This window comes from Emydura macquarii, unplaced genomic scaffold (assembly GCF_026122565.2).
Source record: "Emydura macquarii macquarii isolate MOO-44397 ecotype Brisbane River unplaced genomic scaffold, CSIRO-AGI_Emac_v2 contig_3603, whole genome shotgun sequence".
NCBI classification, from domain to species: domain Eukaryota; kingdom Metazoa; phylum Chordata; order Testudines; family Chelidae; genus Emydura; species Emydura macquarii.
In genome coordinates this window covers 4,650,981-4,677,471 of record NW_027133740.1, presented here as the reverse complement: position 1 = coordinate 4,677,471, position 26,491 = coordinate 4,650,981, and the positions used below count along the sequence as shown (strand labels likewise).

The 26,491-nt window shown below is 39.6% G+C and overlaps 1 long non-coding RNA gene across 1 annotated transcript; it reads left to right on the top strand.

Moving 5' to 3' along the window:
* The first annotated feature begins 1,419 nt into the window (after positions 1–1,419).
* On the top strand, positions 1,420–20,856 carry LOC137145646 (uncharacterized). Its single transcript, XR_010917699.1, has 3 exons — positions 1,420–1,510; positions 5,878–5,945; positions 20,005–20,856. It is a non-coding gene; the product is annotated as an uncharacterized lncRNA (long non-coding RNA).
* Positions 20,857–26,491: the final 5,635 nt, after the last annotated feature.

The window sequence follows — 26,491 nt, the reverse complement described above, 5'->3', positions numbered from 1 at the left end:
AAATATCTACAAATTTAGTATAATTGAAAAGGCCTTAAATGTTGAAAAGTGAATTATGTGGGTGGTAGGTGTGTTTTATTCTGAAAATGAAAGCCAGGTGATATATTTCCATATATATTAGCTTAGGGGAGGTGATCATGGGAAAAATAAATATAAATTAAGTGCCAGTGGAAAAAATGTTTGTTTTACAGAGCTTGAAAAGGAAACAGGTCTGTTGTCAATCATTGATTTTCAACATGGCAGCAACTTATTTAGAGATTTTGTCATTCTGGCTTGAACCCCAGAATGGATTTCATAGTATTTAGCATTCTACTATATAAACAAGCATTAGTGTGTGAAAGAGTGTTATCAGAGCTCAAGTGAACTGTCAAGTGACTAAAAACCTGAGAGAAATCACGGACTATTTTAGCTGGGCTAAAAAGTTATCAACATGCAGCAATGATTGGTGTAATGGTGTAATGTAGTGAAGTGGAGTTTTTTCCTTTGAAAAAGACAGAGTGGAAGAAACGAAAGAGTGATCAGTACATAGTTTGGGAAAGAGAGATGTCAGAGGATAATTCCAATGAGATAATCAGATCAAAAGTGTGACCTTTGGTGCCAGACAAGAGTTATGTGAGTTTAATTTAAGGAAGATAGAGTAGGGAATTGATAAGATAAATTATCATTCTGTGAATCCAACTAAAACAGTGAGGGAAGGGGAATCAGCAGGAATCAAATGTCAAGGGATCTGAAATTTAAGACAAAAGAATTGTATACACTTTGGGGAATAGTAATAAATCTGAATGTTTGCAAAGCAAGATGGCTCACTATTAGTTAAGGGAGGCAGGGATAGATTAGGCCACCTTAATTTATGCCTAGAAACCTTTGGTTCACTAGGCCTATGGATCTGGAGGGGAAATCATTACAGAGGGACATTCTGGATTCAGGTTTCTTTGTAATAGCTTCACACAACTCTAGCTGAGACAAACAAATGAGATGGAAAAGTTCATGCCACTGACCAAAACCAGCCCAATAGCCAGGGGTGAAGGAGAGTAATCAGACCCGTAAGCAGTCTGAGACACAGGCTACCCAGTGAACTTTTCAGCTGGGGCTGAGGCTGGTTAGTATTTCAAGTCAGCAGCTGAAGTGCCAACATACAACATCACTAACATTTTTGAAGATATTCAGGAGGACAAAAGTTGATAAATGGCTCTGCCACTTTCCTTGCACCTTTTGCATTTGTAAGGTTTTCAAACAGCTGTTGTATTATCCCAGGGTCCACGGAACAATACGGCAGAGAGACCTTATGTCTATTGTATCCAAGAATTTGACAGACATTTGACAGACTTCTACAATACGGAGCATTGGGAGCTACAGCAGTGATGACATTTGTCACTACACCAGCTGCAACTCTGATAGTGTCAGTAACTGCATTCCTGACAATACAAAAAAGCAGCAAGGGAACCTTCAGACATGGATCTTGAAACAACAGTTCTTGCAACCCAGTTCATTACCTCTGGAAGCTGTGATGGTAGGAACAATTTTTTTTTCAGTTGGTGGGCTTTTATAAATAAAATAAATAAACTGTGAAGAAATATGTTTGGAGAATATTGATTTCATTTGAAAGTGAATTTTGATTGGACTATGTTTGGGACCCTTCCAATTACACTGTATAAACATTTGAGTGTTTGCTATTTACCGTGGGCAAAAAGACTACTCTAAGCTAAAATTACAGTAGTCAAGGCAGTGGTAGGTAACTATTCCTGAATAGGTGATTTATGATTTTGTAGTCCACTTGTGAAATGTTATGTAATGTCTGTATAAATGACTAATACTGGGCACTGGGGCAAGAAGGCATGTGGGAGAAACTAGTTAACACAGGCAGTAGTAACCCCACAGATGTATTGGACATTATTAGGTAAAACAAAAGGCTGGTCCTGTGTTATTGAATGATAGCTAAGGTGAGTGGCTCTGCATGATGGAGAAGAAGTGTATAATCCAAGGGGAGATGTGTTGTTATTAGAGCTGTCTGACTTATTGATTTTTTCAGTTCTCTATCCAAATCAACAAAAAATTGTTTCAGGTCAACTAAAACCTTTCATTCGACCCGAAATGAAACATTTCATTTCAGCACTGGGTTTTTTTTTAAATCTTTTTTGAAAATTGTATTTAGGCAAATTTCTAAATGAAATGTTTCTGAATAAAAAATGGAAATGTTTCATTTGGAAAAAGTCAAAAACTGTAAAAAAAAACCCATTGCTTTCCATCCAAAACTATTTGCTGAATTTGACACGAATTTGCAAATACTGTAGATTCACTGCCCTGAAATTGCATTTTTCAGCAAATAAAATATGTATCCAAAAAAATTCACTCAGGTCTAGTTATGATCCTTTCCTAAGGGATGATGGGCAAAAGGAGGGGCATGCAAAACTGGTGTGGAAAGATTATACAAAGTAAAACTGAACTCCTTTGGAACTTGAGACGGGAAAGGAGTTAATTTGGGAGACCAGAAAGGCACCAGGTTTTCATTTTAAGCACTAAAGCCCCTGTTGGGATCAGAGACATCCTAAGATGATGAGCAAAAGGACAATCCTGGGTGGAGACCCAAAGGAGCCTACAAGTGGTGAGCCAAATGAAATTTCTCTTCTTGCAAAGCCCATGGGAACTCTCACTTACTTTGTAACAGAAGGTTCTTGTCTGCCTAAACATTTTTAGCAATGTTAATCTAAAGCATGTCTGTGCTCAGCTATCCCTTATCTTATGATTCACTCTGTTTTCTCTAACATGGCTATGTTTAAACAACCTAAATTGGATTCAATGTCTGTAGGGCCCAGCTATGCTGCAAGTACAGCTGTGTTTTTGTAACCAGTTCATAATATTCCATTCTGACCTGGTTAAAAGATGCTTGAACTGAATTCTCACAGTATTCTGTTCTCAAGAAATGACGTTTTTCTCATTTTCCTCACCTATAAAAGTGATCACATTGAAAGATTGTTTTAATATAGTAACTATCTTTGCAGTAAACCTAAATGATGAGAACACAATACTGCAGCAAACCATGGAACACTTGCTAGTGGTCATCTAGGAGCTCACTTGTCATACGGACCAGCTGATGCATCATCTTAGAGAAGCTGAACATACAGAAATACTTTCTTAGTGTCACTTTTCCTTGTGATTGATTGCTGTGGTAGCCCCAGGGATGTTGAGTGATCATGAGCGGGAGAAGAGATCCACATGACTGGGAATGGAAAAGGAGAGGCTTGCAGAACAATCTCTCTGCTATGATGCAGACCACACCATTAAGAAAAGCTTGGTAACCCTGAATTCCCAGGCATTTTCTTGTATCTGAGAATACTGACTCTCCAATTCAAATGGCTTCCCACACTTTCCCTTGATCAATGATGTTTTGCATATCCATATTTGAACTGAAGATCACAGTAGCTTTACAAACATTAATCCATTCAACACCCTTATGAAGTAGGCAATACCACAATTGTATATCTGGTAAACTGAGGTAAATAGAGGTCAATGGCAGGATTTCCAGAGGCTTTGAACACCCACTGCTGCCATTGACTCTTTCTCATTCTCCATGCCAGACCAAGGAAGAAATACAGTTCAGCCTGCTTTCAATGTTTTGTAATGAAAATTTTGTGCAATCTTTTGCAACACAGTGGCCTCTGCATTACAATATGGCTAATCTGAACGAATAACCTGAATTCCTTCTCCCAATTTTTGGAACAGTGATCTGAAACCACTATAAGGAAATGGAAGCACCCCATCTTACTGAAGCACACACTGAAGTTGCTATGTCATTGTCATGCCCCCACAAAGTACAGTCAGCCATAGAGAACTTGTTCTGATGCCATGTTTGCCATTTACTATTTTGCCTCTAAACTGGGTGTGAGGCTTCCAGGAATACCCAGGGTTGTGAGGCACTTCGCTACCACCTGCCCTTAGCAGGAAGCCTTGTCTTTACCTGTCATGGGTCAGCTCCCCAGCTCCACACGCCATAGGCAACAAAAGCACTCCCTTCTGGGTCTCCGTAGGCCCCACTCTCTCTTTACAGGTTAACAATGGGCACACTCCAACCTCAAGCATCGCCCTGGAGTGTCCATACCACTCTTCCGCTGGATACTCACAATATTCCCAGATAAACAGTACACCCCAGCTTCCCAGTTCCACCTCAGGTCATGGCTCCTGTTAACACATAGATAATGAAAACAAGAAAAAATGTATTTAGCAAAGGACAGGGATTTGAGTGATAGCAAACAGAAGTATTGGCAATACATGGTTACATATGAAATCAAATCAAATCAAATCAAATCACATGTTATAGAGCCTGGATGTAATTGACAAGACACTTTCATATTACTCACCAGTGCTTTCCAGTCAGGCAAGCTGTGATCCCTTTTTCATAGGACAAAACTCAGTCAGCCCATCTCCTAGGTGAAGAGGCTGCGTGTTTCCTTGCTTCACCTGATATACCAGAATGATCCCGTGATTTTACTCATAAACTGGATTTCTCTCTTCTAGATTTTGCAATCTTATGCCTGTTGTTTTGCTTTGTACGCAAATAGGCATCCATCATAGGACACACAATGCACGATACAGACATTCACACATAACCAGACAGAGAGAAGCTTTATTACACTCTGCCTAGAAGGAACTGGAACCAGGAGGTGACCTGCCTTACCTTAAGAATATATTTTTCAGTATAGATATGCTCTTACATATTAAATATTATGCTCTTATGTATTAAATATTATCCTTTCATACATGCCTCAATGATTACGATGACCAGCAGGCTACTGGTTTTCAGTAGAGACCTCACATGCCACCCTTTGTTAAACTTATATGTATTTACCTGACAAAGGGGATCCCTGTAAAACTCAGTACTCCCTCTCGCCCTCTGCCAGTTGGTCCCAACATGTTCCTGCGTCACACGAATAAGGATAAAGTCTCTGTCAAATTAGTCTGAACTAGCTTTCTCCCCAGGTTGAGGAGGATTTCAGCTCAGATTGTTGAGGGAAACTCTTAATGAATGCTGTGACTCTTCAAATTCACCTCCATATTCAACAACTACTCCAAACACAACATGTGTCAGTTAACGATCCCAAAATTTAATCTCAGGAAACTAATGTATTCAGAGTGCCATTTAGGAATGGAAGAAATAATGGAAAAATAAAGCCTCATAGGGCTTCATTGATCCCTGTTGTAACCTCACTCCAGATTATACCAGTGGAAGAATCTGATCCCATATAATATATTTAACACCAGGCTAACTCCAGACAATGTATCTTGTTATGCAAGCAATTTATGTTATGCTGTGAAAAGCCTTCTATCTCAATGAGTTCTCATCTCAATAGCATAGCAATGTGAAGGGCAAAATCTCCCGGACACCAGAGTTCTGGCCAACTCTATAATATAATATGCATGAGGGTCAGAAAAACGGTCACCTCAGATGTTTATGTTTCACACAGTTATTTTCCTAAGCAAGAGGAAATTCACTAATATAACATTAGTGAACTGAGGAAAAGTAACATGAGAGAATGGGAAGAGACCACATCAAAATTAGGCTATGAAGCCAGGGAAATCAGTTCATTTTGATTATGCTGGCATGCTCCAGCCAACTTTTAAACAGCCTTCCCCCAGATACATTTTTTGTTTGAATTGCATTAAGAAGTGGAAATTAGCTTTATAAATATAAACCAGTTAAGTATAATGCAATATTTATGCTGAAGTATCTGATTTTTTTACCCCCATCTGGGATTCCATTTAAAAGAGAAATATAGAGAAAGCTATTCCTTAGTGTTCTCGGAAAAGGAGTGGGTTTACAAGTTATGTAAATTAATTTTCATCCTGATGCAGAGCTAAACTCCTCACTTTACTTGATTGCAGGGAGAAGGAAAGTCATGCAGTAGGAGACTATACCTAGCGCTCAGTCTCACTCTTCAAATGCTAATATGGTAAGGCCAAATTATACTTTCCCTTATCCATGCTACACTTCCCGTTGAAAGTTCCAACCCATTCAATCCTAGCTTGCACAGACGTGGAGCTTAAAGCCAAAGCTAGTTCTAATCACTTGTGTCAGTGGCTCAGTCACATGGGCAAAATGTATGCATGAGAAAGCCAGTGCCTTTATCCCCTGTATTACAAGTATTTATCCGTAATGCACTAGCCAATCACTTCTTGGACTTTTGGCTAAGGTCAAGTGTAATACATTAGCCACTAGATGCTCCAGTTGAGATCAGGGACTCCATGCTAAGCACAGAGCAAATGCCTGTTCCTGCCCAGAAAAGGGGCTCAAAAGGCTCCATTAAATTACAGCTTATATCATGGATATCTGCAGAATGCTTTAACCCATCCTACAAAGTCTGGGACAAAACCACATTTACTGAGAAGAAGGAGAAAGCAATTATTTCCTTAATGACATGATCTGAGGCTTGAAAAAATAAGTTTGCTGATACCATACATATTCTGTTAAGAGTTTAGGCCAAATTCATTGTTGGTGGAACTCCCTGAATTTCAGTGGTGTGTCACCAAAAAAAAAAAAATTGGCCCCTTCTGGTCTATTCTCTGTTGGAATTAATTACTCATTAACGATATGCAAACCTGTCATGAAATTTCCTCCAAACTTCACCTGAATCAAAGCATTTTTGGTGTTCAAACAAATAGATTCATGTTTCTGTTCCCATTTTCTCATGTGGACGTACTGTAAACTCCAAAGAGGAAGAAGAGCTATTTAAGCTAAAGAACAGTGTTGGCACAAGGACAAATGGGTCTGAACTAGCCATGATTAAATGTATCCTGGACTAACTCTCAGAGGAGTGACGTTCTGGAACAGCCTTTCAACAAGAGTAGTGGGGCCCAACAACCTAACCAGTTTTAATATGGAGCTTGATAACTTTATGAAAAGGATTTATATGACAGAGTGGCCTACGATAGCACGAGACTGGACTTGATGTCCCAGGAGGTGTTTTCCTGTCCTATCTCTCTTTTGGGACAGGGAGTGGTGCTGAACAGCTAGAGGTGCAACACAGCATTATGGCTTTGGTCATTTTGGAAAGGCTGGAAGGAGCTGAAGGATTATAACCTGGTTTTGCTGACCAGCTCAGCCTTTCAGCTGTGTTTCCTTTCACAAAATATTACTTAATAGTTTAATTATTCAGTCAGGGTTGTTGTGTGCATCTGAGAATAGAATTTGCCCATCATCTTGATTAGGTCACTGCTTATTGTTCATTTGGTTCACAATATAAATAAGACTTTGCAATTTCAAAAATCCTTTTGATCCAGTGAATCAATCTGATTTTTTTTCTTATTTTAATAGAAGCAGAAGTGCTAAATTATCTGCCCTTATGTGAATGTTGCCTCAGCAGCATCCTACAATGTTGAATTGCTGGTTTCCTTATTGTCATTAGCACTGAAATATTCTTATAAGGATAATTCTGTTCAGACTGTATGTTCTTACTTTTGCAGTGGAAAATAGATGCTTTCTCAGTTAGAATCAGGATGTTGTCTATCACTAATGAGAAAGGGTAATGAGACAACAGCATGATCAGAAATGGTGATATTTTCAATTTCCCATCCCCAGCTATTTTCACCTGTATTTTACTGCAGTAACTATATCTTGTCCTGCAGTACATATTGTGCCTATTCACAGTAAAATGTGAATTCTTTATCTCTAGTTGGCAGCTTTCTTCAAACATCATAAAATCCTAATTCAGTTAACCTCATTTTAATAGGTTTTCCCTCTACTGATTTCTGAAAGACATGACAGCTAGATTTATTCATGTCCGGTAACCGTGTGATGCTTAAAATCCTCAGCAATACATGTGGTGTCCTAAGTAAATTGTGCATAGATATCTAGAATATCAGCAAAGGGTGGGGGGCGCCCTGTGATTTAAAATGGGGAAAGGCAAATCCCTCAAATTAAAATAAATCTTCCTTATTTTATCTTAGTGTAAGAAGAAATTGATTTTTTTAATTTACCAGAATACCCATTTAACAATTTTATTTGAATGAGCTAGAAAAAAGCAACCCTAGTCCCATGCACTTTTTAAACATATTTGCTTTACTCACTGTTGCCTGAACACATTCTTCATTAGTTTAAATCATTTTGAGAAATGATAGATGGTTAAATTTGCTAATCCTCAAGTAATCTAATTAAAATAATGGCTGAATCACTGGATATGAGAAAGCAGGGACTACTATAGACGGACCGATTTACCGTTCTATAACTGGCACCTAGCTATTCTGTGATGGGAAATACAGAAATGCACAGATTAGACAGAGTGGGAAAGAATCATAGAATCACAGAGTTGGAAGGGACCTCAGGAGGTCATCTGGTCCAACCCCCTGCTCCGAGCAGGACTAACCTCAGCTAAATAATCCCAGCCAGGGTTTTGTCAAGCTGCATCTTAAAAACCTCTAAAGATGGAGATTCCACCACCTCTCTAGGTAACCCATTCCAGTGCTTCACCACCCTCCTAGTGAAAAACTTTTTCCTAATGTCCAACCTAGACCTCCCCCTGCAACTTGAGACCTTGTTCTGTCATCTGCCACCACTGAGAACAGTCTAGCCCCATCCTCCCTGGAATCCCCTTTCAGGTAGTTAAAGGCTGCTATCAAATCCCCCCTCATTCTTCTCTTCTGTAGACTGAACAAGCCTAGTTCCTTCAGCCTCTCCTCATAAGTCTTGTGCTCCAGCCCCCTGGAAGGGGAAAGGAAGATAAATCTTTCTCAAGAGGCAGGGTGAAGACACTGAGAAGACTGGGGTGAAGTGGAGAAAAGGCTAACAGTGTCAGAAGCAGAGGCAGCCATGTTTGTTGAAGGCCTAAGGATGATAAATTCTGACGGTAAAGACAACACAGGAATGTTGTTAGTTTTTGACTGCTATAAGTAAAAGTTTGCTGGACACAGTAAACCCATGAAGATGTGCTACAGAGGCATTCATCTAGAAAGACAGCTTATCTGGCCAAGTTCAAACGCTCTTGAACTTCTTTAGGATTATAACCTAATTTAAAATCCAGAGAAGATTGAGGTGAGTGTTATTTGCCAGCACCCAGATAGTGTTCAGTTAATTCAGTGCCAAGTTAACATAGTTTGAAGGTTCATCTGCATCACCGGTGGAAAACCAGTGTCCACTGTTTGCTGTGTAAATCCCATACTGAGAGGTTACTTTCATTCTTTCTTCTGGTACCATGCTCTTTACAGCTAAGTAGACATAAACAACGTAACAAAATCTCCAATTTAAAAAGCCTCTTATGCCACAGCATTTTGGAGAGTTCACAGAGTCCAGGAACTCAGCATTTGATTAAAAACAAAGGGAAAGCCACTCAGTTATTGTACCTATTTTACACAGCGGTAAGGAGTCTTGCCCAAAACCCTATATATACTTGCCCATAGTTTAGCCCAGAACTTTAGTCTAGGCAGATCCATAGTGCTCTCTCTGTTTTTTTCTGCTGCAGCTAATAGCGGGGTCCGTATACAAAGCTGGTCTGAAGCACACAGGTACAAACCACACATCCTGGTTGGCAGCAGGAAAATTAAAAAATGGCTGTAAAATTTACACCCCCCGTGCCATAGCCATGTGTTTTTCATGCAGGAAATCTTTGGGTCTCTATACTTTCAGCCTGCAGAAGGAAGCCTCCAGTATTTTCTTTTTCACCATAAGCTATAAGCTAAAATAGTGGTATTTATGATGTTCACAATTTTTTGCTGTAGAATATAAATTACTCATCTGTAAGTGTCAGAAAGGAACCGCCTTACTCCTTTATTGCATTGTTAATTTGGGATACGCATCAGTGTTGCTTTTTTTGCCTCTCTCTAAAATATTATTACTGTTCTGATGAGTAGTAGAGATCTCCTGGGCCCTGCAAATCAGATTTCCACTGGAAGAGAAATCAGTGGCTCAGAGTTTGGTGAATATAAGTGATCACAACCAGCATGCAGGCAATCTTCTCTTTCAGAACTCACAACTAAATACCAATAGCCTGGTCGGAGAGAGCAGATTGTGCCTGAAGAATTGAGTCTAGTTAGGGAGATTAAGGCAGAGAGCAAACTCCTTTGCTGCTTGCCACAGCTTCCCAAAAAAACTGCAATAGAAAACCAACACAATATTTCTTCAGAGGCTAAAATCCTGCTTGTCCACAAAGAAAAAGGACTTTATAAGAGCATACTCCAGTGGGTCCTGCCATAAGAATTAATGCCCATTACCAGAAGCAGGATACTGGACCCACCTAGTTTGATCCCAAGTGACAAGTCCAGTGTTCTTCCCACCTATTATGAATAACATTGCCAACAACTCTGAGTCAGCATCGGAGGTCACGATTTTAAAATCTTCTGCCAGAAGTACCATGGGACAGTCTTTTCTTCACAGTGTATGATGGAAAATCTGGCAATCTGCTTTCATATTAAAATAAATGTATGTCCTAACCTTCAAAGGGTTGATCTAGAGTTTTGAATTATGGATCAAGCAGAAAAATTTAATACATAAATGTTAAAATCATTAAACCAGCTTTTCACTGCAAATAAAGAGTGAGTGACTCATCTCAGGTCAGCTATGAAATGTATCAGTTTAGGTTTTTGCTCCATGAGTTGCATAAATCTTTTCTGTCTACCCTTCTGTCATCTTCTTGTCAAAAGAAACCTCACATCACTTCCCCCATTATTACTCCCCTGGTTTCTGAAAACATTCCACTTTAAAATTTTATCACAGGGGTTTTTTCCCTAGATTTCAAGGGTTATGCCAAGAAGAGCACACAGTAAGGTTCTATGTTAAAAAATTGAGCCTCACTACGGTAGGTTAAAAATAAAATAAAATAACTGAGCACCCTTGATACTGTTCCTGTTCTGAATCCATAATCATTTCTCTTTACAAAGCCTCATTTAAGTTGCAAAGCTTGATAGGCATTTTGCCTCATTAAAGTTTACGTGACGTAGTTAGAGAAACACATAGATTAAAATGGCAGATGGGCAGCCTTTCAATCTACTTCCCTTGGGGATCCTTTCCATTGCTATGCTCTAGGAATGCTTCAACTCTGAGTCCATAATAAATGTGGCTATATGTCCACAGGCTATTGTGCAACCCCAGAACTGACAAAGGGCCATGTATTAAAAGTCTTAAGAAAAGGGGTACTGTTCATCTTAGACAAGAGATAACTCAGGGGGGACAGGATAGAGGTCTATAAAACCATGAATGGCGTGGAGAACGTGAAAGTGTTATTTACCGTGTCACATAACATAAGAACGAGGGGTCACTCGATGAAATTAGCAGGTGGCAGGTTTAAAACAAACAAAAGGATATTCTTCTTCACACAGCTCACACTGAATCAGTGGAACTCATTGCCAGGGTAGGTTGTAAAAGCTGAAAGTATAACCAGGTTCAAAAAAATGAGATTAGTTCGTAGAAGAGAGGTCCATCTATTGGTGTTGGCCAAGATGGTCAGAGATGCATCCCTTAGCTGCAGGTGTCCCTAAACCGCCAACCACCGGAAACTGGGACTGGACAACTGGATAACATCTCTCTACAATTGCACTGTTCTGTTTATTCCCTCTGAAGCATCTGGCACTGGCCACTGTCAGAGACAGGATACTGGGCTAGATGGACCATTAGTCTGACCCAGTATGGCCGCTCTTATGTTAGTTTGAGTTATTTTTGATGCATTTCCCCACCTAATTCTTTGGAGACTATGGACATACACACTACCAGGAAAGCAGACAGATCAAGAGTGAGTTCGACTAATAAACCTCTGCAGCTGGGAAAAGGCAGTAAGAAATTGTTCTTTTCTCTTATTCTTTATCTGCTCTATCCTGCTGGAAGGCAGTATCAATGATGCATGTAGTAATATGACTTCAAAGACAAAATGCAAGATTCTGCCATCCTTACTCACATAGAGTAGTACCTAATTCAATAAATAGTTCAACTAATTGCATTGCCACTCAAATTTCATCAATAAAAGGCCCATTCCTGACACAAAAGCAGTCTCCTCTATTAAATTTCAAGTCCTTGCTCTAAAACGTGGGAGAATTAAAGCATTTCAAAGAAAAGGTACCTAGAAGTCTTTTAAAATGGCCAAAACAACTAAGCTTTCTCTAGCCTTGTTCACAGAATAGTTTGGGCTGAAATTGTACAAAACAATTCAGCCTGAAGCAGTCAATAGGTATGGAAAATTTCGGTCCAAATGGTTAAATTCTGGCAATGTTACAAGCAGATGAAAATAGGGTCTTATAATGGGAAGTGTCAACAACCTTAATATCAGCTGATGCTAGCAGCCCTACCTATAATACAGTAAGTGGTGTGATGCCCCACTTGCTCCTTGTCTCTGAAGCTTTCTAAAACAACTCCGTTTGACAGCATTTTGTCACCAGAAAATGTTAGCAAACTCCATCCTCAGGGAACTTTTTGCTTTTCTGTTTTTTCATAAACCCTTCGCTAATGTGCTTTAGAGGCAATTTTAGGAGTGGGTGTATTGCACATCATGTTCAGTACATGAACACTTTGGTTGTAAACCAGTGGAAACCTCCTCTAACTTACAGGTGGTTTGTGACCTGAAACTTAGGAAACTATGTGTAACACCAAACTTTTTTTTAAATACCCATTCCCACTCATCCCTTAATTATGCATGATCTCATTCTCTCTCTCTCACATTCCTTGCCTTTGCTAATGTAAATCAGAAATCTTATACTGCAGCTGCATATCTGAACTGAAGAAAAAAAGACTGTGCAAAATAATATCCGCATCTCTTTCAAGTCTGGTTTCCTCTCACACTAGCTACTGTTACGGAACTGTCTTGCTGGAATTTCTCTCTGTGTTGCTCTCACTGGCAGGTTGGTGCTACTATAAAGGCTTTGTCCTTTGTTGGAAGTGGGTGGTGACCAAACACTAACCACCAAGAGCTTTTGGAAAGAATGATGTGATGTGAGGCATGTCACTGGCAAATCACAGCAGCAGTCAAGCAGTCAGTCACAAGTTCTTTGTGTACAAAGTGGTACTGAAGCTTGATCAGGCGTCTGGTCAGGAATCTTCCTGCAACAGCTCAGCCAAGATTTTCAAAAGCAACCAATGATTCTGAATGCCTCAATTTTGGAGATGTCCAATTTGAACTTAACCAGGATTAATTTTTCAAGGGTGCTCCACAGTAAATGTCTCAAGGTAGGGACCCAAATGAACTTTTGAACATCTTGATCCTGATTCTGTACCGCCAGAATCTTGTTTCCCAGCACCATATTTAATTAATAGCCACTAAAAACAAAACATTTATAGTATATTACCATGATACCATTGACTACCCTGCAAATGTAAACTATGCATTCAGTACTGAGCTTCTCGGTACTAGAGATATGCTGATAAGGTGGTAGGAGTTAAGAATAGGAGTGTTACGTGACCAAGGCAGGCAGGCAGAAGGGGATAAATATTACATGAAAGGCTATTGTCTCTTCTCTCCTCCTTAACCCAGAAGCCTGAAATAGCAGAATTCTCACAAGAAAGTAGCTCATTCTGACAAAAAGGTACAGCCCAGTTTTACCAACCCAGTACATCAAAATAGTTTAGGTAAGTCCCCAAACTTATGGCTGCCTGAACCTCCAAATTTTTTTGAGTTTCACCCATTGCTGCATAACATACTACAGTGAACTTTCTCTGTGCAGTTAAAGAATATTGGGCCCTACTCTCTTCATACATTGGTGTAAATCAATTGAAGTCAATGGAGATACACCGGTGCAAAAGTGACATAAGATCACAATCAAGTCTGTAATTTATTATAAACTAAATTGCAGAAAGTTAAAGACAACCAGCGGATCTTTCCTGGATAACCTAGCTGCTGTTGGATGTGACCGACTCCTCTCCAGCAAGAATATTTCTTTGATGCATTTGTTACTATGACACATTTCAGCTATTTACTTGCAGAGGTACCTTGAGGACAATGTCACTATTAAAGCTATGCTTAGCTATCTATTTTCTAATACTGCATTTCACAGTGAAAAGTGACAATACTCTTCCTCTTTCCCTGCCGAGTAGAAATTAAACATTTTGGCAGAGAAACTTCATTATTTTTACAGCAAACTGACCTCCAATAACCATCTCTCTATTGCTGCCAAAACTCAGAGGAGAGAAAGGAAAATACGTTTTTGTTTTGGTTTGGATATACCTGCAAAAGCTCAAAATCCACTTTTCAAATTAGCTTTCAGCAAACTGGAAATGTTGGTTGTTGCATTAATAACTGAGCAGATTAAACACAAGAGAGGTGCAGGGAAGGAATACAAATAGTTTTCCAAATACTGTTGCTTCTGTACGATTCCACCAAATTCAAGGCCTTTTATATTTGTGAATTAATGAAGCATTGAAATTTGTCTATCTGATTAGTCAAATACATACATCATTTTATTATTTTTTGGTTAAACACTGATAGTGAGGCAGCACCTAGAGACCGCAACCATTTCAAAGCCCCATTGTGCTAGGGTTGTATAAACATATAAGGAAAGATTTTTAAAGCCACAAAGGGCAGGTAGGCATCAGATTCCCACTGAAAGTCAATGCAAGCTAGCACAAGTTCAGGATAGTCATTTAGATACAAATTATTTTCTCATTTCAAAGATACAAGAGGTAGGAGAGCAATGGAGAAGATGAATTTTGAAAATGCACAAATTATGGTTAGAAGTGTATTTCTGTGTAGGTGTTTGTGTGATGGCTTCAGTGGCAGCTGGAAAGAGCATATGTGAACACCTCAAAAATGATTTTAAAATATCTGATCTGCAAGACATGGTAGAAACAGCACCTGATGTGTGATAATCCACGTCTACCAGTGTGCGCTCAATTGGTCATTTTGCACATGCACAACTACATATTTTGTATGCGCAAATCAATGCATCTTGGTGAAAATCAAAATCCAGCTAAATATTCACCAGCTACTTGTCATTCCGGATATTGGGCCTGATTCTCCTATTATTTACACTGGTAAAATCAGAGCAACACTAGTGTAAAGGAGAGGAGAACCAGCCCCACAAACTACAGGGGAAACTACTTAGACAAAACTTTGGGCTCAACGGGCTCTTTCTACTAAAATCTAAAATATTGGAATACTTCAAAAGCAGGGAACAGGTTTATTCTGCAACCTCCTCATGTGCTTGGACTGATTAGCATAATATGGATCTCAGCTATTTGGATTGATTCTGAGGGCATAAGTAGAATTTCAGTAGTGCACAGACATTTTGTTGGCCAAATTTCACCCCTAGTGCAAAAAAATAGTTTTCTTTCAACTATTATTTGTTTTAGAGTATGCAGCTCAATTAATATGCACAAAACAGAACCCCATTAATGAATTGCATCTTGATGCACTAAAGGAAGTGAACCAAGATCAGCTTAAATCTTCTCATAGGCTTCTTGTTGATACGGTGACAGCTTGAAATTAAGCATGCAAGGAAGCTGTTTGGACTGTCCAGATTCTGTTTATCTTCAATCAAAGTAGCCCACTTTATCATGCTGCTCTTGACACTGCTGCAAAATAGATAACAGCTAAATCAGAGATTGTCAAACTGAAGTAACTGTCAGGAATTAAATGGAGATGCTGAATAAAAGCCATAATTGAAATGCTCAGAAAACCTTCAAAACAATGCTGGAAACTTTAGATGACATTGCAGAACCATCAAAAGTCTCTGATACAGAGGAATTGAGCAGATTGCTTGAGCAAAATGTCATCAGCTGAGTTTTCTTGTGCCTTATTACACCGAGACATCTGGGACTCTGCAAAGTACTGAATGACTGCTTACAACATTCTGACCTTGAACATCATTGTTGCATTAGGGTAATCCATTCACAGAAGATGAAACAGTCAGTTCTGAGGTCAGAGGAAACTTGCAATGGATTTTTGTATTCAGAATTCTAGGATCTGTGAAAAAAATTAAGAGACTGGTATAGAACATAAAATAATGTATCTGTTAATAATGAACCCAGATCTACAAATTGCAGCATTAAAGAGAGATCTTTAGATATATCAATTAAGGTACAATGCATTATTGATCAAGCATTGTAAGAGATTTAGTGTAATTTCAGTCCTGTCATTATGTGATGCAAAACAGTAACTCTAAAATATAAAAGTTTCTTGAATATGAATTTTGGTTGCCCCAACGTATGTCTTATTAAATGAGTGACAGGGAATTGTAAGCAGTAGAAATTCAAATTGTGGTATTGATTCAAAAGAAACCAATTTGAGATTCTCAAATACTTCACTAACAGCAAGAGATTGGCGACAGATAGTATATATGTGAATATTTCACATTCTAAAGCTTCCCCCACCCACTCTCTCTCTCTCTCTCTCTCACACACACACACACACACACACACACACACACACACTGACATCAGCAAGTGCTAATAGAGTTCTCTCTAGGCTGGAGATCATCAAGTCAACATTCTGTGGCACAATGAGCAATGAAAGATTGAATTTGTTTGTGCTCCTAACAGTTGACAATGATGCTAATATACATATGTACCTTATTGAATTATGCAGCGTATTTCAGCACCTAGAAACTCTTCTCTGGTTTCTGATGCTATCATTATAAAGGTGCATAAATACATAGTTAGGGACACGCATACTTCAAATACATATTTTTAGTCTGATTATCATCAGCTGGAATTTCCCCTGTAGAACTCTGGCATATCAATGGAAAACGCCGCTAAAAGATTTGTTCAGTGATAGATTTTAAAAACAGCTACAGTGGGACTCACCTTCCCTAGATTTGAGTGCTGCAATACCATCTACATGTTTATGTGAGACCTGATCCTCATTGACTCCAGTGGATGTGGGATTGAGCCCTGGAAGCATTTCTCATTAGGGATGAGCATACCAGTAAGGATAAAATGAAGAACTCCCCTAACTTACCTACATTTTTAAAGCCAAACTTGAACCAACCCCCTTTAAATTGAGAAACACTGGGGAGGAGTGGGTAACCAGAATTAACATCAGAAGCAGACTGGGATTTGTGCAGTTAGGGACTTGCTTTTGCCTTTTAGGCTGTCAATTTCTACATGCCTGTGTCACTGTTAGAGGTATTATTTCTCAGCAAATAAACCAGCCTTCCATTTTGCTTCATTTTTTTTAATTCATTTTGCTTTCTGTTGGTCTTTCTCCCTTGCCACCAGACAAATTGCTCTGGAATTAATTCCTGTAACTTTTCCCCAATTTCTCTGTGTGTTTTCCAAGCCTTTTTCAAATCTTTCCTCTTTCCTCACCCTTGAAACACTACTGAGTAATCATGGATTCCTGAAAGTTTGCCATTCAGTTCTGGCAGATACGTGGTACACAGTTCTCCCTCAGAGACCCAACATATATACAAGGACTGGGATTTTCAGAAGAGCCTACAGGAGTTAGGTGCTCAATTTCTTGGCCATTCAATGGGAGTTGAGTGTCTAATTCCTATTTTCAAGAGAACCAACGTCACTAACTTGGGCTGCCGTTATTATGATGTATCATACTGGGGAGCAATGTCTAATATGGTTATAAATCCATTAAACTGAAAATCCATCAGTTGATAGATTGCAAACTAATAGATTGCTAGGCAATAAATTAAGAGAGGAAAATAGTTTCTACAAACAATTACAGGAGCACAGAAATAATACACATGCAGTTATTCAATATATTGTTAATCATAAAAACATTAGAGTCTTTAGTTTCTGCTTAAACCAGTGTATAACCTCATTAGACATCCAGGAACAATACTTTGATATGACCCACTTCTCTGTGCTATAAACCACAGTTTTATGATACAGCTAATATTTTAAACTTATCATTAGGGCTGGTCAGAACGTTTTCAATAGAATGGGGTGGGTGGGGTTGTGCAAAATATGCTGTTTCATTGAAGCCTAATTTTTGGGGGAAACATTGATTTTGATAAAGATTTTAACTGAAAGGTTTCTGAGATTCAGGGTGGACTCTGGTCACAGAGAAAGAGAGATCAGAATCAGACATCTGACCATGTTAATCCAAACTGATGTTTTTATGCAATTCTATTTAGCAAGAATGTTCAAAATATTTTATTTTGGTTCCAAATAAAAGCCATATTCAAAACATCCAATGTCACAAAATGAAATATTGTTCTCTGGCCATGTCTGCTTATCATGTTAACGCCAGCTGAATGAAGTAGAATAAACACTAACTAAAGATATAAACATACTGTAATGAGTCAGATTCTAATCACAATTATACTTGTGTAAATCCAGAATAATTCTATTGATGTTAATAGATGCAAGTCTGAACTCATACTGGTATAATTCAGTTCAATTTTACCCTCCCCCCCCCCCAACTTTATTCTGTGTGATAATAAAAAACCCTCTGATCTAAACTCTCCTGAACATGGGAGTTAAAAATCCAAATTAACCTTAATTTTCCCAAATGTCAGTGAGCTCAGACTCACATGTAAAAAGGATAGTGTAAAGTTGTGAACTGGATCTAAGATTGTGTTTTAGATCCATCTCTATTTGCAATCTATTCCTGGCTTGCTGGATACTCAAATAGCTCCAGTTGCAGCATTAAGTGGTCTTTTCTTTGTGCTTTTATAAAACCAGTGATCACACCCAACCCCTGTTAAGAAAAGCTTCTCCTAAACCCCTGAGGTCGACTGTAGTTCAAATCCCTACACAGTCACACTCCAGTCTGAAAAGAAAAAGTGCCACAGACACAATTACTACCATAAATCTTGTTTTCATGCATATGTGCCCTTCAGAAGTCAGGACTGAAACCACAGTCTTTCTGCTCCAATACCACAGGCCTCTGCTACCTGTACAAAAAGAGATTCCTACAGGCTACACCACAGTAAGCCAGGTCCTCTTTGTGAGCTAAGCACTAGAGGGCAATATCATTCACTTAACAAAGCAATGTCCAAATACAAATGTTTTTATGAATTTGCTTTTCAAATAAATAAGCATATGTATATGTTTCTCTCTCTCACACACACACACACACACACACACACACACACACACACACACACACACACACACACACACACACACACACACACACACAGAGCAGTTTCAGCATGAGCTAGTGCTCAAGAAAGTACAGCCTGTGCTGAGGCCCGGGCTGCCACAGCTTCACCGCTACTGATACGCACACTTGCTAGATTCAGACTAGCTCAGACACACCGACACATGCTGCAATCACACTTCCCATTGCAATTGCATAGCCAGTATTGTGCTAGTGTAGACGAGCCAGAAAATTAAACTGGCTATAAACAGACAACAAAATGGATCAGCTTTCTATCATCTTCCATTTTTAGCTTTGTTTGCTTTGAGTGAAGGGCCCCAGGAAACCAAAATGGAATAAATGGTAACAAAGAAATCGGCGGGTGGGGGGGGGGATTAAGTCACTGTTATCCTGCTCTTTGTGCAGTTGCTTGCACCCATGCAAAATGGGTGTCAAATGCTACCCAATCAGAATGGCAAAATTTCCACCCATTTTGAACTGGTACAAATGTCTATGCAAAGTGCATAACAACAGTGAATGGGGCCCCAATTTCTAAAAATTCAATGTCATAATGTAAGGTGATGGCAGTGCACTTTAAAATATGTACATTATTATTTTTATTCTTGACAGTGTCTTTTCAATCCTGTTTAAGTAGCTAGAGGCTCATGTTTTTATCCACTTTTCAAGTCATGGATTACAAGCACCCCAGTAATTTTTCATGGGAAAGCATTTCCTTACCACCTTGTTGTGCAGTCTCTCTCTTTTTTCTTGGCAAGAGGTAATTCCACTGGAATTAAACACCTCCAGGAAAAATTATACAGGTTTTATGGCATATTGCAAGAGATTCTTGTGTGTATTTAGAACTGGAGCAACGATAACCTACTTCATAATGACTGTTCTCACAGGTAGTGAAATTATACATTTCTTTTAATCCAGAGAGAGTTTGGACCATCTCTGCTGCATTTATTTCCTATCTTTCAAGCTCAGTAGTTACTCTTTACAAAAGCATATTGAATGTCACAGTGGATTACAACCCAGCTACATCTGTTCTCTCTTGTTTTTTTAGATATTACATTCATTGTATTTCACATCATGAACTCACAATCAAGACGCTGAATATTGCTCCATGATAAATGTCACAGATGAAGAAATGGTCCAATGCCAATTTCATTATCACAATTCTGGCACATCTCCTTGAACAATGCCTCTTATTGCTCATTGCTTTACATGGACAAAGGTAGCAAAATGCTCTTTCACATTCAAAACCTTTCAGCCAATATAGTGTTTATATAAATCAGTAGAAAAGCAATGTTACAACAATCTTGTTTTAATTAGTACGTTTTCCTTTTCTGTTTTTTCTTCGGAAAATATTTTTTAAAACTGCTGATGATAATCATGCTCCTTTCCTTTCTTGGGTGTTTATGGATTTAGAACTTACACGGGTGAGTAACTTTAAACAGGTTAGTACAGCATTATACTCAATGGCTCCATTGGCACATGTAAAGTGCTGCATTCAGGCTTTTAATACTGGCTGTCTGCACTCACCACTGAAATGCAGCCTCCTCTCGGGGTGAAATGTGGCAGCTGTTTAACAGTATGCAGCAAAATTCCACTTCAGTTTTAAGGCTTGATCTGGCAAAGATTTATAAATAAGCAACTTCCTCAAATTGAGTTCATATGCAGAAAGTTACTCACACACGCAAGTGTCTACAAAGGCCAGGCCCTAAGATAGAAGCAAGGAAATAAGACTGGGCCAGGTTCTTCAGTTCACCCCCCAATCCTCAGCAGAATCAACAGCTGTCCAGTCTCAAAGCACAGCTCAGAGTAGCCTGAAAGCTGCCCTAAATTGTGCCTGGGGCCATCCCGACAGTTAGGGACCAAACAGAGGCTGGGGTGCCCTGGCCATGCTTCTCTTTTCCCTAGGCATGCTCCCTATATTGGGGTCCAGGATGGATTGGAGTAGGAGCCGCTCTAACAACTGCATGGTACCCAGTGGGTTCCCTAGCTAGAGGGAATCCAACCAGACCCAAATCTGCCAGCTTCTAATGGACCAGAGAATCCGGCCACTGTATCAAATCGAAAACGATACACAGTTAGAACCAGAATTAGGGTAAGCAGCATGAAATTCCATAGGCTGGAATCTGATGCCTGCGTTAACACCCTATCCTTGCAATAAGGCTGTGGGGTTGTTAGAGCTCACAAGTGGTCAGGATCTCAGCTTCACGTCTTATCCAAAAGATGGGGGATAAAATTTTCAAAAGCACCTTAAGTACCTCAGTCCCATTTTCCAAAGTTGACATTTCCGACAGGCGGAAGGCAAAAGGTTGGGGGAGGGGGAAGGCTGGACTTAGGCACTTTTGAAAGTGTCCAGTAAAATCCATTCCACTTATTGGGAAGACATCTGGATATCTGACCAGATAGCTTCCCTATGCCTCATTAGTAAAATCATACGCAGTTTGTTCTCGCACTCAGCTTTCACCTCAGTGCTGTGAATAACAGCAAACTGAGTCATGTATATAGCACAGCTTCCCAGCAAAATGTTTCCCTGACCTCTTCATCCTTTGCAAAGGTTTCCAAACAGGGAGGTGCCTGTAGCCATCCGATCCAGGCCTAAATATAATTTATACAAAATAGATTGCAAGGAGATGAACCAAAGGGATTTTTATCAGCAAGATTTAATCGAGTTTCTCCACTGAAGTGTAGTCTTTATGTCCCCCAACATGTGTACTGGGTTTAATAAAGTAGGGGAGAGCTTTTTTATTCTGGAGAAACTCCCTGCCATGAAAAGTAAGATCAATGTACAGTTCATCTCTGGTTACCATTTGTTATGTACTCAGAGCAATGCCAGAAGTACAGTAATAGTAGCTTCATGTCCTTCGAGCCTTATTGAAAAGGTTGATGGTGTTTATGGTCATTTGTACCATCCTTATCTGCATGGTAAATAGCAAGTTTCTCTATAATTGCATGGGTCTCTCTCTAAATAGTCTTCACTTTCCCTCTATAGCTCTTATATGCTGAAAGCTGGGACTGAATTCTTATTTATCTCTCTGTCTAAGAACCACAGGATTTTTCTGTAAAGGAACAGGCAATTATTGTAAATGGGGAATGCTCTGAAGGGAGTGAAAAGTCAGCACAAAGTTCTTTTTCAACACAATTCTCCTTGCAGTGACGGAAGCCAGTTGATACTCCAGCATAATGAGAATAAAAGATGGTTGAGATCTTTCAAAGCCATCTACAAGATTTAGACATACAGCTCCCATTATGATAGTAACTAAGCTGGGAAATCCAGGATTCCCCTTAGTCAACTTTGCTTTGTTGTCTAGTGAGAAATCTGCATATGCTTTCTGTCCCTTGTGCATGTCACGGTAATTATGCTCAAGCTGTTACAAAGGAAACACCCTGAGTAAATACAGGATCCTGTGGACAATATTCACAATTGCTATGTCAATTCTGTTTAATAAAGATAAAGTTAGCTGTTGCCATTATTACATATCTTTCCATTTAACTAGCAATACAGGGCATATTAGAGCTGATAAGATTTCATAACTAAGAGACAAAGTATGGCAAACTGGGTATACTTGTCACAAACCATAAAGTAGAAATGGAACAGACGTGTTTCATATTGACTTGCTAGACTTTACACATGTTCTGTATAGTCCTACTGCTAGAATTAAAGTTTTAGCAGATTACATTTCCCCCACTTCATTTTATAGCCCAAGAATCTTCCCTATTTGTCAAATCAACTTCAGCAACTGTGATGCATAGAAAGGTTTAACAAGCAAGAGATGAAAATAATATCGAGAGAGTAGGATGGTTCAGCAGTTAGCGTGTGAGCCTGGGACTCAGGATGCGCAACTTCAGCTACCACTCAACCACAAACTTCCTGGGTGACCCTGGCCCGGTCACTTTTAAAGGTTTCAGGTGCCTAAATATTCAAGATATTTCAATGGGAGTTAGGTGCTTTTCAAATCCCACTAGGCTCCCATCCGCATAGCTCGATGCCTAAATATCTTTTAAGAACTGGTCTTTAGGGTACATTCTATACTGCAACTGAAGTGGGGTTGCAGGTTGGGTAAGCATATTAGCCATACCAGCACTAGCTTTAATCTACTGAGTGTGGTTAAAAATAACTGTTCCAATGCAGCAGCAGGGATCCTGGCACAGATGGGCTAGCAACTCAAGTATGTACCCAGGGCTCTGGACTGGCTCATAGAGCCCACACTGATGTCCACATTGCTGCATCTTCACGGTTCTTCTTAGCTGTGCTAGCTAAAGTAAAGCTATGCACGTCTGCCAGCCCAAGAGGCAATCACACCACCGACTGCAGTGTAGACGTACTCATTCTCTCTGTGCCTTAGTTCCCCATCTGTAAAATGGGAATAATATCACTGCCCTGCGGGGAGTGGTGTGAGGATAAATGCATTCAAGACTGAGAGGCATGTGAGGTGGGGCCATACAAGTACCTAAGACTGATACGGAAAAGCAACATTACAGCCACACACAGCAAATCATGAACGTCTTACAACTCGCCATCTTGAGTAAAACCAATGGAAAAATCAAAAAGAAGTCAGCAAATAGAGGAATCCAGAGAAAGGAGCCCAGAGAAAATATAGGACACCATGATCATTATTGTACAAGGAAACGTTTCTATAGGTGTGAATTACTGCATCTTCCACCATGATGGCCATTAAAAAGGTATGGTCTTTGGTCATAGAAAATGGTCACTCAAAAGCTCAGGGGTTTGACACATCTTTTCTAAATAATATTGGGGGGGATGGAGGGGTGTGTGTGAGAAGAACAGAAAAACCACCACACTATATTTGTTTTTCTGTCTTACTATGTTTTTACAATTACTGCTTTTGAATGGGATGCTGTTGCCATTTCAAACCATGTTTAAATATTTACAGTTGTGCATCAAAGCATATACTCTGCTCAAAACTGGTATTCCTATTTTCCTTCTTGCTTCCTACTCTCTCTGTGGTCTCATTCTTTACCCATTTTTCCTTCTACTTCACGGTCTCTGACCTTATCACTTTTCTTCCCTTCTTTTACTGTTATTTTTATTCCTGTTGCTCCCATGGCTGTAAATCTACCCATCACAAACTCTACAATATTTCCATAATTTGTCTTCATTCTGCTTTATGCCAAAATCTGTATTTGTCCAGGCCTTAGTTATGTTCCTTTTCCAGCTGCTGAAGTTAGCTATTTCAAGCAGCCATGGAAAAGGTATTGTTTCAGCCCTAAGAAGATCAAGAGTGATCTTCCATGAAGTAGGACTATGTCAGCCAACTTTTTTATTGACTCCTTATCCATCACTCAATTTGATTCAAGAGTTACCCTCGTAGAATTCAGAACTTGCCAGGGCCTTACCCCACTATATCCCTCTAATCCCATACCACTTCTTCCCTATCCCCCCAGGCAGGTAAAATTCACTCCTTTGCAGAGGTTAGCAGCATGTGATCTATGTCCAAATGCAGTTCCACTTATGCCCTGTTCAGTGGCTTAAGCAACACAAAGGCCTTCTACACCATCTCTGCAAAGGGGTGAACGTCAACATTCAATGCCTCCAATCTGGGATTCCACTGTGTCTTCTACTTGTCTTTGCACATGGAGCACCCTTCCTTCCTTTGTACTATGCCATGTATTTGGAGTATTCTTCCCCTCTGCAGTATTCTTGAGGAATCAGGGAGACTCAGATTTCCGTAAACTGCTTTTATTAAATTATTACATCAGAAATGGGTTTACTTTCTCACTCTGTCTCCATGTCTCTCCTGGACCTATTTCCTCTCGTCTCTGCACTTCCTGCTGTATAGATGCACAAGATGGCACCATGCCAAACCACCCATTCCCATGAGCCACTTCCTCTCTTGAAATCCTTCCTTGCAAACCTTCCCTCCCACTTTACCTGGAGTTGCACTTTAAGTCATTTTGTAACACTATGTATGACAAAAATAAGTAGACCAAAGGCTGCCCTCAGTTACAACTATGCAACCCTATTGGCTGCAATGCAGCTCCAGGAGTAAAACAGTGAGCAACATTAAGCTCATTATATTGTGAGTCATTAAAAGAATCCCACAAATTTTTCAGCATGGCAATCCATACATTGCCAAACCCACATTTTTTAGCAGTGCACAGTACTAATAGCAATTTTTGGCACAAGTGTAAACATGGGAAACGGGGATGACTGAATATTTTTGGACACAACTGTCTTGAACTCAGTATGAATAACAAACCAAACATGTATATTTTGGCAGCTTCAGGTGAACTCAATTAAGCACCTCATCTGTCCTAAACCATCCAAATTCTGATCTGGCCCATAGAATGCTCCCCTACATTTGTTACTATCCCATCAATTCCAGCCAGGTTTCAACAGCTCAGATTGCCACCACTGGGTTGACTGTGGAAATCTTGTGCATGCCAAAATATTCCACACAGAGGAAAAAGCAACCCAGGATGTTCTCTTGTGCCCTGCTCTGACCTGGGGAAGCCACGGTTGAGAAATAAGCCAGCCCAACAAACTTGTGTGGGACTTGGTAGCACAATATAACCAGCATAGAAATGCCTTGGATAATAAAACAGACCTTGCATTTGGATCTCTGGGAGAGAGGAAAAACAGAAGTATAATTGTATCAGAAGGAAAAGGCGGCTAGGATAGAATCAGGTTCACTATGGAAAGGAAAGTGTTACATCCTCCAGAAAGTTAGTTGTACTATGGGAGGAGAACTGTAGAGTTAGGGAGCTGATCAAGAAGATGGTCAGATGCAGTGTATAGGAACAGGGCAGTATCTTTTTCAATGGTATGCGAGCCCTCCTGGTACTCACTGTCTTCTATGTTGTAGAAAGCCTCCCACCCCTCATCAGAGAAGATGTGTGTGTGGGGCTAGGCCTTGCATGCTTGTGTATATTTAGTAAAAACATTTATTTGGGATCAGCTGTACCCATGCAGTTTCTCATATTGTTTTTTGTTGTGTAAAGAGTAAAAGACACAGAATCAGGGAAAGAGAAAGTCAGAGAGAGAGTCAGGACCAAGAAAAGGACAAGTCGAGACGACCTCAAAAGTTTCAGACCAACTTCCCATTAGCAACTTAACATTTTAGGACTTGTCCCAGTTGAACCAAATGTCAGAATCTTTAGCTGCTAGCACGTCAATTGCATTGACCCCGTTCTGTCCATATCTTCAAGCACTTTGGAAATATTAGCAACATGTTCCTTTTTAAAACCAACGTTCACTTCCTTTTGATTTTAAAAGGAAGAAATTGGGATGACTAGCTCTTCCCCTAAAATTGTTTAACATCTCTCTTCAGCCAGTATTGTGCAGATGTATTATAATGACCTGTCATTAGAGTAACAGTGCTGTGGTTATGTAGTAAAATAATGGGGGTATGGGAAAATAGAGCTTCAGAAAATATTTGGAGTAGGCCCAATAAATCTTAGGTCTGTTGAAGTTCAGACTTTTATTTTTGACTAATTATTTCGGTCATTTTGGCCATCTATTTGGGGCTGTCTCTTAAGGCGAGAAGGCATTAAAAACTAACTATGCCTCCTTGAAATAG